Source organism: Hevea brasiliensis, chromosome 17 (assembly GCF_030052815.1).
Source record: "Hevea brasiliensis isolate MT/VB/25A 57/8 chromosome 17, ASM3005281v1, whole genome shotgun sequence".
NCBI lineage: Eukaryota > Viridiplantae > Streptophyta > Magnoliopsida > Malpighiales > Euphorbiaceae > Hevea > Hevea brasiliensis.
This window is the reverse complement of record NC_079509.1, coordinates 24,730,585-24,742,607: the sequence shown is the minus strand read 5'-3', so window position 1 is coordinate 24,742,607 and position 12,023 is coordinate 24,730,585.

Genomic DNA, 12,023 nt, shown 5'->3' with positions numbered 1-12,023 from the left:
CATTTCGAAGTATCAAAACACATTTCATAAAACCACAGTTATATCATGCCATTCGAAACAAATCATAATCTCAATAGCCAGAGGCTAAGGAGAATCACATCATAAGGCTAGGTAGCTCAAATATATGGATATCCATTCAATTTCCTCTTCTACTGGCACACACCTCAACCCTTCATCCAGAGAAGGAATCAAAATTCGAAACTGATTGCCCCCACTAGTCATGCTAGTGAGGTGTTCAAATATATGGTCATGACATTGTGGTTTCAAAACTTATCTTAACAATTTGCTAAACATTGTCATTTCAAATATACACAATAACTTTTAACAATTAGATCAAAGCATCATAAATAATGTCACAATTCACTATTTCAAATTATTCAAAACAATATGCAGAAAATAATTTACAGGAATTATACGTTGTGCACAAACCTTAAGCGAGTCGCCTCTTGGCCTTGACTCGATTCCTCGGGTTCTTTCCTGGTGTTCTTTTCAACTGAAACACACAATTTCATAGTGTTTTAGTACCATAACTTAGCATAAATCCAAAAATAAATTTAACTTCACTTTTACCTAGCTCTAATGTGCTAAACTCGACGTTCTTTAAATTTTGTTTCGGGGTTACTATTCACTACACTATTCAAGTTAATTTATTGACTTTCTAAGGCTTAATAGGTATGGGAATTCCAACTTCACCCACATACCACATTTTGGTCACTAAATTTGTTGGTTTTGGTTGTTTACTCAAATCTAAGTCTTTTAGGCAAATTTGATAAATTTTCAATTTTGGTGTCTAAGGTTGTACTGTTCCATTGGTCATTTTATTTTTGGAATTTGGTAAAACTTTATTCATAGAAAATGTTCCCTATTGTCTTAAGTTTATTCTCCTTTTTGAATCACTCTAATTGGAGTTTTGTAGCTCAAGTTATAGCCATTTGAACCATGGCTGCCAGATTGGACTCAACCCAGATTTTCTGGGCAATTTTTGGTTCTGGCAGTTTTAGGTCACCAAATTTGGATGGCCAAATGACTTGGTTAATGGCATAATTTGGGTTTGTGTTCTTCATGAAAGTTTTAGGTCTATATTTCAACTATCCACTGGTAAAATTTCAGAACATTTAGACCTACCTAGCTCATGTTATGGCCAAATGAACAAACACTGTTCATTTGCTGTTCATTTGGTCAGTTTGTACAGGGCAGACTGAGATTTTCCGGGTTTGGTCAATTTGTTCACTAGATTTTTCTCACTTTTTGGGCATGCTTCCTAAATGAAAAATGTTCCATTTTGTGTCTATTTTCATTCCCAATTAGCCTCACACCAATTGGACTTGTAAATTTTCAGTTTTGGTCTCTCAAAGGGACCTTAGTCATGCTGCCTGCAGCATGACCACATTGAATCCGAATTTGGCCTTAACTCCAACCATTCCAACACACTTCATTTGGTTACAAATGACCATTTCTCACTTCAAACTAGATCAAATACACCATTTCACCATTTCTCCAAATTTTTGCCTCTAAACCCTAGGTGCCAAACCCTAACCACACTAATTCTTTGCATTTGATTGACTCAATGCCTATATACATGTTTCTTCATCTCAAACAAGATCACATGCACTTTTAAATCTATCAAACTCATGCATACACACATCAAAACCCTAGTTGACCGAAATTTAGGTTTGGTCCTCCAACAATTTATTTCATTTCATTTTAAGTTTATTTCTAAGTTAATTAAGCTATAAACACAATTAATAAACTAATTTTGAAACTTAAATCACTAACCTTGCTTGGAGGGTTTCTAAGCTTTCTTTTCTTCAAGTCTTTCTTCTTCTTTTTGCTTTCTAATGCTTCCTCAACATATAAAGAGAATTTTTTTTTGCATTGGGACTTTGTGAATTTATGGAAGAAAGTAGGGAAATTCAAGCTTTCTTTCTCTTAACAATGGTGGAACAAGGTGAGTAAGAATGGAGAGAGAGATGGGGCGGCAAGGATATGAGGAAGATGACTTTTTTTTTTTCTTTTTTTTTTGTCTTTTGTCTTATGGAAGACCAAAAAATCAATTTAATTAAGTTTATTAATTATAACATTTATGGCATCATGCATGATGTCATGCATGATGTCATCTTCCTTCACTTTTTCATTTTCATTTTCTTTTTTTTTCATTTATTTTTCTATTAGTTCTTTAATTTAATTCCCGACTGCGAAATTTTCTTTTCCTCAATTTTATTTGACAGTTAGGTCGGGAGTCAGCTCTCGGGATCAATTGACCAAATTGCCCCTCACCGGTTCAACCCGGTTTGCAAATAACTCAATATTTCTTCCGGCTCCCTGACCTAATTATTTTACTGGCTTAACAACCTTTTCCCGTGATTTTCTCTTTTCCACTGTGTTCGTAATTGTCCTAAGGACAGCGGCGTCACATTTTACGGTTCGAAATTTGAGTTTAAATCGACTTTACAGTCGTTCCCGAGAAGGTCACCTATCGCTGTGACTCTCGGCTCGTTTAACTTCTTATATTCTGTTTTTCTTATTTATACTTAACTAATTGACAATTACTAATTATTTGTGTTTATGGCTTATCTAGTTGTCTTAAGTGTGGTTCTAATCCCCTTAATTGTCCGGACCGACTCCGGTTACCGGAACAGTGAAATATACCTGGCTATAAAAATAGGGGTGTTACAATTCTCCCCCCCTTAAATAAATTTCGTCTCAAAATTTTACCTAGTATTAATCTTTGAACAGCTGTGGGTGCTGTCTCCTCATGTCCTCCTCTAGTTCCCAAGTAGCTTCTTGGCCTGAATGATGGTTCCACAGCACTTTCACTAACGGTATTTGCTTATTCCGTAGCTGCTTCATCTGATAAGCCAGAATCTCTATGGGTTCTTCTTTATATGTGAGGTCTGGATTCACTTCAATTTCTTCTACTGGTAGCATATGAGATGGGTCTGATCGATACCTCCTCAGCATCGATACATGGAAGACATTATATATCTTTTTCAACTCTGGAGGTAGTGCCAAACGATATGCCAAAAGACCCACTCTTTCCAGAACCTCATATGGCCCAATGAAACGAGGACTTAGTTTCCCCTTTCTGCCGAATCTCATAATTCTCTTCCAAGGAGAAACTTTGAGGAAAACTTTCTCACCCACTACATACTCAATATCCCTTCTTTTCAAATCAATGTAGGACTTCTGACGGTCTGATGCAGTCTTAAGTCGATCTCTGATCACCCTGATTTTCTCTTTAGTTTGCTGAACAACTTCGGATCCAATCATCTTTCTTTCACCCACGTTATCCCAACACAACAGGGTTCTACATTTTCTACCATACAAAGCTTCATATGGAGGCATCCCAATGCTTGATTGGTAGCTGTTGTTGTAAGCAAACTCAATCAAAGGCAACTGTGTGTCCCAACTGCCCTCAAATTCAATCACACAAGCCCATAGCATGTCCTCCAAGATATGAATTACTCTCTCAGACTGGCCATCTGTCTGTGGGTGGAATGTAGTACTAAAGTTCAATCTAGTTCCTAGGGCTCTCTGAAGACTACCCTAGAATCTAAAAGTGAACCTAGGATCACTATTTGATACGATGGATACTGGCACTCCATGTAGTCTCACAATCTCATCAATGTATAACTTGGCCAATCTTTCTAAACTGTAGTCCATTCGGACTGGCAGAAAATGAGCAGACTTGGTCAGTCTGTCAATAATGACCCAAATTGCATCATGACTCTTCTGTGTCCTCGGAAGTCCTATCACAAAATCCATAGTTATTCTCCCCCATTTCCATTCTGGCACTGGTAGTGGATGTAATAACCCAGTTGGTACTTAATGCTCTGCCTTCACTTGCTCACAAGTTAGGCATTTGGAAACAAATTCTGCCACATCTCTTTTCATACCCATCCACCAGTAATGCTCCTTTAGCCCTCTATACATTTTTGTACCACTAGGGTGCATGGCAAAAGGAGACTCATGTGCTTCCTTCAAAATGTTCTGCCTCAAATCAACATCATTAGGAATACACATTCTGCCCTGGTGTAGCAATAAACCATCATCTCTTATTGAGAATTCTGGTTTTTTGCCCTGGTGGACTTCTTCTAATAATTTCTGATACTTCTGGTCATTTTGAGCAGCCATTCTGATCTGATCAATCAACACTTTTTGTACATGCCATGCAACTACTATCTGTCCATCATCATTAATCTCTAAGCTGGCATGTAATGATCTTAATTCATGTACCATAGACAAAGGAGTAACCCATAGACTTGCCATAGTCTTGCGACTTAAGGCGTCAGCTACAACATTAGCTTTCCTTGGCTGATAGTCTATCAGACAATTATAGTCTTTTATCAACTCTAACCATCTCCTTTGTCTCAAATTCAGCTCTTTCTGGGTGCCCAAATACTTCAAACTCTTATGATCTGTGTAGATGTAGCATTTCTCCCCATACAAATAGTGTCTCTAGATCTTAAGAGCAAACACAATAGCTGCAAGCTCCAAGTCATGTGTCGGATAGTTCCTCTCATGCGGTTTTAACTGACGTGATGCATAAGCAATGACATTTCGATCTTGCATCAACACACAACCTAACCCATTGTGAGAAGCATCATTATAAACTGTATATTCTTTACCCGGAGTAGGTAAAGTCAGGACTGGAGCTTCAGTCAAACATTTCTTCAATTCATCAAAACTCTATTGGCATTTATCCGTCCACTGAAATTTCACTTCTTTTCTAAACAGCTTGGTCAATGGAGATGCCAACATGGAGAATCCCTTTACAAATCTACAGTAGTATCCAGCTAAACCTAGAAAACTACGAATCTCTGTGATATTTCTGGGTGGCCTTCAATTAAGGACAACTTCTACCTTACTTGGATCTACCTTGATGCCCTCTTCTGATACTACATGCCCCAAGAAAGATATTTCCTTCAGCTAAAATTCACACTTCGACAATTTGGCATATAGCTGTTTCTCCCTCAAAGTCTGCAGTACAATCCGCAGATGTCTATCATGCTCTTCTGCACTCCTCGAATAGACCAATATATCATCAATGAATACCAAAACAAACTGATCGAGGTATGGTCTGAAGATAGTGTTCATCAGATCCATAAAAGTAGCCGGAGCATTAGTTAACCCGAATGGCATAACCAAGAACTCATAATGGCCATAGCGGGTTCTGAAGGCGGTTTTAGGAATACTCTGCTCTTTTACTTTTAGCTGATAATAACCTGATCTCAGGTTAATTTTGGAGAACACAGCTGCACCCCTCAACTGATCAAACAAGTCATCAATGCAGGGCAATGGATATCTATTCTTTATTGTCACCTTATTCAACTGCCGATAATCAATACACAAGCAGAGAGTGCCATCCTTTTTCTTAACAAACAACACTGGCGCTCCCCAAGGTGACACACTAGGGCGGATAAAGCCCTTGTCAAGCAATTCTTGCAACTGCACTTTCAACTCTTTCAATTCTGCAGGTGCCATTCTATATGGCGTTATGGAGATTGGGTCTACACCAGGCATAACATCAATCTCAAACTACATCTTTCTTTCTGGAGGTAATCCTGGTAATTCATCAGGAAACACATCCGGAAAGTCACATACAGAAGGGATGTCCCTCAGTGCTGGGCTCCCCACTTGGGTGTCTACCACATGTGCCAAGTATGCTTCACACCCCTTTCTAATCATCCTTTTGGCTAGTGCAGCCGAAATGATGTTTGATGGTAGTAAATGCCTCTCCCTATGTATTACCACATCACCAATGAGAGGAGACTAAAAGTGTATCTTGATCTCTGATCAATCATGGCATGATGTCTGGCTAACCAATCCATGCCCAAGATAATATCATAATCTCTGAAGGGCATTTCAATCAAATCTGACAGGAAAACATGTCCTTGGATCACCAAAGGACAGTCTCTATAGATTCTATTGACCCAGACCTCTTGTCCTAATGGAGTAGTTACTAGCACTTCAAAACCCATTTGGACACATGGAACAGCAAGTGAACTGACTATGCTAGCGCTAACATATGAGTGGGTTAAACCCGGATCAAACAACACAAATACTTCTTGATCAGAGATAGAAAATGTACCAGCTACAACATCAAAAGTCTCAGCCTCTTCTCGCTGTCTCATTGTGTAGACTCTGGTTGACGCACTTCCTTGTGCTGACTAACCAACCGTGCCCTGACTGCCTAAAGCAGTGCCTCTACCTCTGCCTCTTCCTCTGCCTCTTCCTCTGCCAACTGATTGTGAACCTCTGGGAGCAGGACTCTGAATAGATCCTTCGGCAGTAGTAGGAGCTGGACCATATTTAGGAGAACTAGTGCAATCTTTTGCTAAATGGCCCTTGCCTCCACAATTAAAATAGGCTCCAGTGGCCCAATAACATTCTCCCCCATGAATCTTGTCACAAGTCTCACAGGGGCGGGCAGAATATGAACCCCTGCTCGACTGCTGACCAGACCTAGGGGGTCTCTGTCCACAAAATCTGCCCCTACCAAATCTTTCACCTCAACCCCTGCTGGATCCACTAAATTTCTTCTTCTTTCCAGAGGTACCACCAGAACTTGGTTCTACTGACTTTTTCCCCTTATCTTTTCTGATTTCTCAGCTTTTTCTGATTTTTCTTTTACTAGGGTTGCTTCTGATTCAATTCTCTCCAACTCAAGTGCTTGAGACATGAGTTCTGAAAAATTGCTGTGTCTGAATCCCACAACTTGCATTCTCAAACTGGGCTTCAAACCAGTCTCAAATCTCTTGCATCTTGCCTTGCTGGTAGAAAGGAGACTCCCAGCATAGTGACTTAAGTGGAAGAACTCCCTTTCATTCTCTGCCACTATTCTGTTGCCTTGTTTTAGACTCAGAAACTCTTGTAACTTCTGATCCACATATGCATCTGGGATATATTTATGTCTGAATTCTCTGATGAAGTCACCCCAGGTCAGTATTGGTGGTTCAGCTAAGCTGTGGGGGATGGTCTTCCACCAATCATACGCATTCCCTTGCAGTAGAGACACAGAGTATTCAAACTTCAGTTCTTCTTGGCAGTGCAGCTTCTTAAACACTCTATCCATCCTTTCAAGCCATTGCTCTACCTCAAGCGGGTCTACTGTACCCTTAAATTCTGTAGCCCCATACTTTAACAATTTATCATCTTATGCTGGAGGTAATGGTTACGCCACGAGTTTACGGGTGGAGCTTGAGCATACCCGACCATTTGTTGAAACATCGCAGCCATCTGTTATGCAAACTGTGCAGGAAATTACGGCATTTGTGGGGCTGGTGCTACTGATCCACTGACATTTTGTAAAGCTGGGGCTTCCCCTTGTGCCTCAGCTTCAATAGATTGCTCGACTGAGCGATCCCCTTCTTCCATCTCAGTCTGAAGTTAGGGTATCTCCTGAACAAGTAACACAAGGAGATTTCCCTCCATTAGTTCATATTTATGATGTAATGCACTGTATGTAACAAATATGGACATTGAGAAGTTGTACTTAACAAGGAAAGACACAAATTCATAAGTTAAAACATACGTCAAAAATTTGCTCTGATACCACTAAAACATGTCTCACCTTACCCCTCTGTAGGGCATAACATGATCCAGTAGAATACCTAATGAACTACCAAACTTCACCTACCGATAACTCATTAAGTACCCTACAAGAGATTTTAAAACAATTTTCTTACTTTTCATAAGTGGTGAGCATTTTCTAATTGATATTAAAATTATTTATTCAAGTTGAAAACTAGTTAAAATTTTTGATCCATTTTATTTTTCTGCAAATTTTATAAAAATTTTGGCAGAGTTCCGTCTGTATTTTGAGAAAACAATTCTTCAAATACCTGAAAAAAAGCACTTCCAATAATTTTTTTCAACAACTTCTTCAAATTCACAATCATCTCAATCAATTTCAACACATTTATCAACTTTCAAAATTCAAATCCACCCTTTCCAATATCCACAATCATCAAATATCATTAATGAATTTCATACAATTCAAAATAAATGCTACCATTCATATTCCATTAATGACAAAGTAATTTATATACACCATTGCAAAAATTTACATCAAAAGAAATTCAAACTAAATTTTATTACAAACTTTAAACATACTTTGTACAAGCTGCTCAAGACCCATTTTACATGTCTATACAATTATGTGCATCACAAACATCAAAATAAATATTTACAATCGGGGTATAAATTATACCCGATATAACTTCAGGATGAGTCGCTCCACAATCCTCAGCAGCTCACTCTGCTGCTCCTCTAGTCTCTAAATCTGCGACAGCAATAATATTTATCATTGATCTTTGGAACTCGATGGTGCACAACATACTAAAATAATCTTTATGCAGAATTAAAATCACATTTATTCAAAAATTGGACTGAATATGAGGATTAAATACAAAACATAAATTATGAGATTTTAATCCAAACAAGTTCATTTCGAAGTATCAAAACACATTTCATAAAACCCACAGTTATATCATGCCATTCGAAACAAATCGTAATCTCAATAGCCAGAGGCTAAGGAGAATCACATCACGAGGCTAGCTAGCTCAAATATATGAATATCCATTCAATTTCCTCTTCTACTGGCACACACCTCAACACTTCATCTAGAGAAGGAATCAAAATTCAAAACTAATTACCCCCACTAGTCATGCTAGTGAGGTGTTCAAATATATGGTCATGACACTGTGGTTTCAAAACTTATCTTAATAATTTGCTAAACATTGCCATTTCAAATATACACTATAACTTTCAACAATTAGATCAAAGCATCATAAATAATGTCACAATTCACTATTTCAAATTATTCAAAACAATATGCAGAAAATAATTTATAGGAATTATACGTTGTGCACAAACCTTAAGCAAGTCGCCTCTTGGCCTTGACTCGATTCCTCGGGTTCTTTCCCGATGCTCTTTTCAACTGAAACACACAATTTCACAGTGTTTCAATACCATAACTTAGCATAAATCCAAAAATAAATTTAACTTCACTTTTACCTAGCTCTAATGTGCTAAACTCGATATTCTTTAAATTTTGTGTTTTGGGGTTACTATTCACTATACTATTCAAGTCAATTTGTTGACTTTCTAAGGCTTAATAGGTATGGGAATTCCAACTTCACCCACATACCACATTTTGGTCACTAAATTTGTTGGTTTTGGTTGTTTACTCAAATTCTAAGTCTTTTAGGCAAATTTGATAAATTTTTAGTTTTGGTGTCTAAGGTTGTACTGTTCCATTGGTCATTTTACTGTTGGAATTTGGCAAAACTTTCTTCATAGAAAATGTTCCCTATTGTCTTAAGTTTATTCTCCTTTTTGAATCACTCCAATTGGAGTTTTGTAGCTCAAGTTATAGCCATTTGAACCATGGCTGCTATATTGGACTCAACCTAGATTTTTTGGGCAATTTTTGGTTCTGGCAGTTTTAGGTCACTAACTTTGGGTGGCTAAATGACTTGGTTAATGGCATAATTTGGATTTGTGTTATTCATGAAAGTTTTAGGTCTATATCTCAACTATCCACTGGTAACATTTCAGGTCATTTAGACCTGCCTAGCTCAAGTTATGGCCAAATGAACAAACACTGTTCATTTGCTGTTCATTTGATCAGTTTGTACAGGGCAGACTGAGATTTTTTGGGTTTAGTCAATTTGTTCACTAGGTTTTGGTCACTTTTTGGGCATGCTTCCTAAATGAAAAATGTTCCATTTTGTGTCTATTTTCATTCCCAATTGGCCTCACACCAATTGGACTTGTAAATTTTCAGTTTTGGTCCCTCAAAGAAACCTTGGTCATGCTGCCTGCAGCATGACCACATTGAATCTGAATTTGGCCTTAACTCCAACCAGTCCAACACACTTCATTTGGTCACAAATGACCATTTCTCACTTCAAACTAGTTCAAATACACCATTTCACCATTTCTCCAAATTTTTTCCTCTAAAACCTAGGTGCCAAACCCTAACCACACTAATTCTTTGCATTTGATTGATTCAATGCCTATATACATGTTTCTTCATCTCAAACAAGATCACATGCACTTTTAAATCTATCAAACTCATGCATACACACATCAAAACCCTAGTTGACCGAAATTTAGGTTTGGTCCTCCAACAATTTATTTCATTTCATTTTAAGTTTATTTCTAAGTTAATTAAGCTATAAACACAATTAATAAACTAATTTTGCAACTTAAATCACTAACCTTGCTTGGAGGGTTTCTAATGTAACACCCCTATGTTCGGTAGTGCGTTCTACTGTTCCGGTGACCAGTGTTGTCCGGATAGCTAGGATGCCTAGAACTATACTTTGATATGAGTGAGGAGACATAAAATAATGAAATACAAGAAAAGAAAATACAAGAAAACAAAGGAAAAATAATAGCAAAGAAATGTAACCAAGTTAAGCGAGCCGAGAACCCAAGTGATGGGTGACTGCACCGGGAAGTCGCGGCATGGACCGTTGACTAGCCCTGGACCGCGAGGAACCCTGGGAAATATTTTTAAGACTTAAAAAGACATCAATTGAAGTATAAATATCATTAGAAATATCAAAAAAAAATTAATTAATTAGTACAAAGAAAAATGAGAAATCGAAAAACGGACAAAACTCGGTGTTACCGAAAAATCGGGAATGCAACCCGAACAGGGGCATTGTGGTCATTTGACACCCCGAGTTATCTTTTGACCTAAGTGTCCATTAAAAATAAATAATATTACACTTGAAAAATATCATGAAAAATTAAATTAGTGGTACATAGTTTAAATAGTAAAAATTGGGAGCTTAATGTGGGAATAAGGAAAGTTATGAATAAATAATCATTAAATATCACTTAGTGCTCCACTCACACCTAAAGTGGACCACTTACTCTTCATTTTGGACAGCAGAATTCATCTTCTTCAACCTCTCAAAATTCCAGCCGAAACCAAAGAAAATGGAAGAGAGAAGAATCCTCCATGGCCATCCATGGCCAAGCTCCATGCAACCATGATCCAAGCCATTTTTCCACTAGCTTCCTTCACAAAAATTGTTCTACACCACTTGGGCAGTAGATAGGCAGCAAGAAGATCAAGTTTAGTCAAGGTTTTGAAGAGTTTCCAAAGTGGTAAGTTTGTCTTTTTGGTTATTGCTTCATTAAAGTTTGTGAGGAGGTTATGGGTAGTTGAATTGTGGAAAGAATTTTGGAGTTTGATGTTCTAAGGGAGATGTTTATTTTTGGCAGCCATGGAAACTCCTTGAAGACAGTTTATTCTTGCTTGTAAATGGTAGATTAAAAGGTTGATTAAATGTTTATGTGTGTAGGAATTAATTTGGGTGATGTATACTTAGTATATGTGAATGTGTATTTGAAATTGGAAGCTTGGAAATTAATGGAATGTAAATGCATGAATCGGCAGTTTGGTTTGGTGAACCAAAAGGATATTATTTCATGTTTGGTTTATGGAATATTAATGTTGAATTGTAGTAGTGGTTATGGCAGCTTGGGTATATGTATAATGGTGTGAGGTTGGACATGTAAATGAGCATGAATAGGTGATTAAATTGTGGTAATTGAGTTTGACAAATTCTACACTTTATGGTGTATGTTGAATGTGATTGTAAGCTGCCAAAATGATCAAAAATATGTGGTAAAATATGTTTAGGTTATGGTACAAACCAAAGTTGACATGAATGTGGAGTTTGGTAGGTGTTAAAAGTGATCTTTGATGAGTACGAACAAAATGCAACAGGGCAGTTTGTGTTTTGGGCCTAGAACCTTAAGTGTGTGGCTCCAATTGGTATGAGACCAATTGGAGGTGAAACTAGGCACAAAATGTGCCAACTTTCATGAAGGAAACTTGCCAAAATTTTGCTTGTAAGGTAACTTGAAAAATGACCAAATCCGGATTAGTACAAGTAAGGCCTAAAAATTGACCATTTGGGCAGCAGTTAGTGTTTAGGCCATAACTCACACAAAACAGGTCCAATTGACTTGAAATTTTGACCATGAATAGTTAAGAC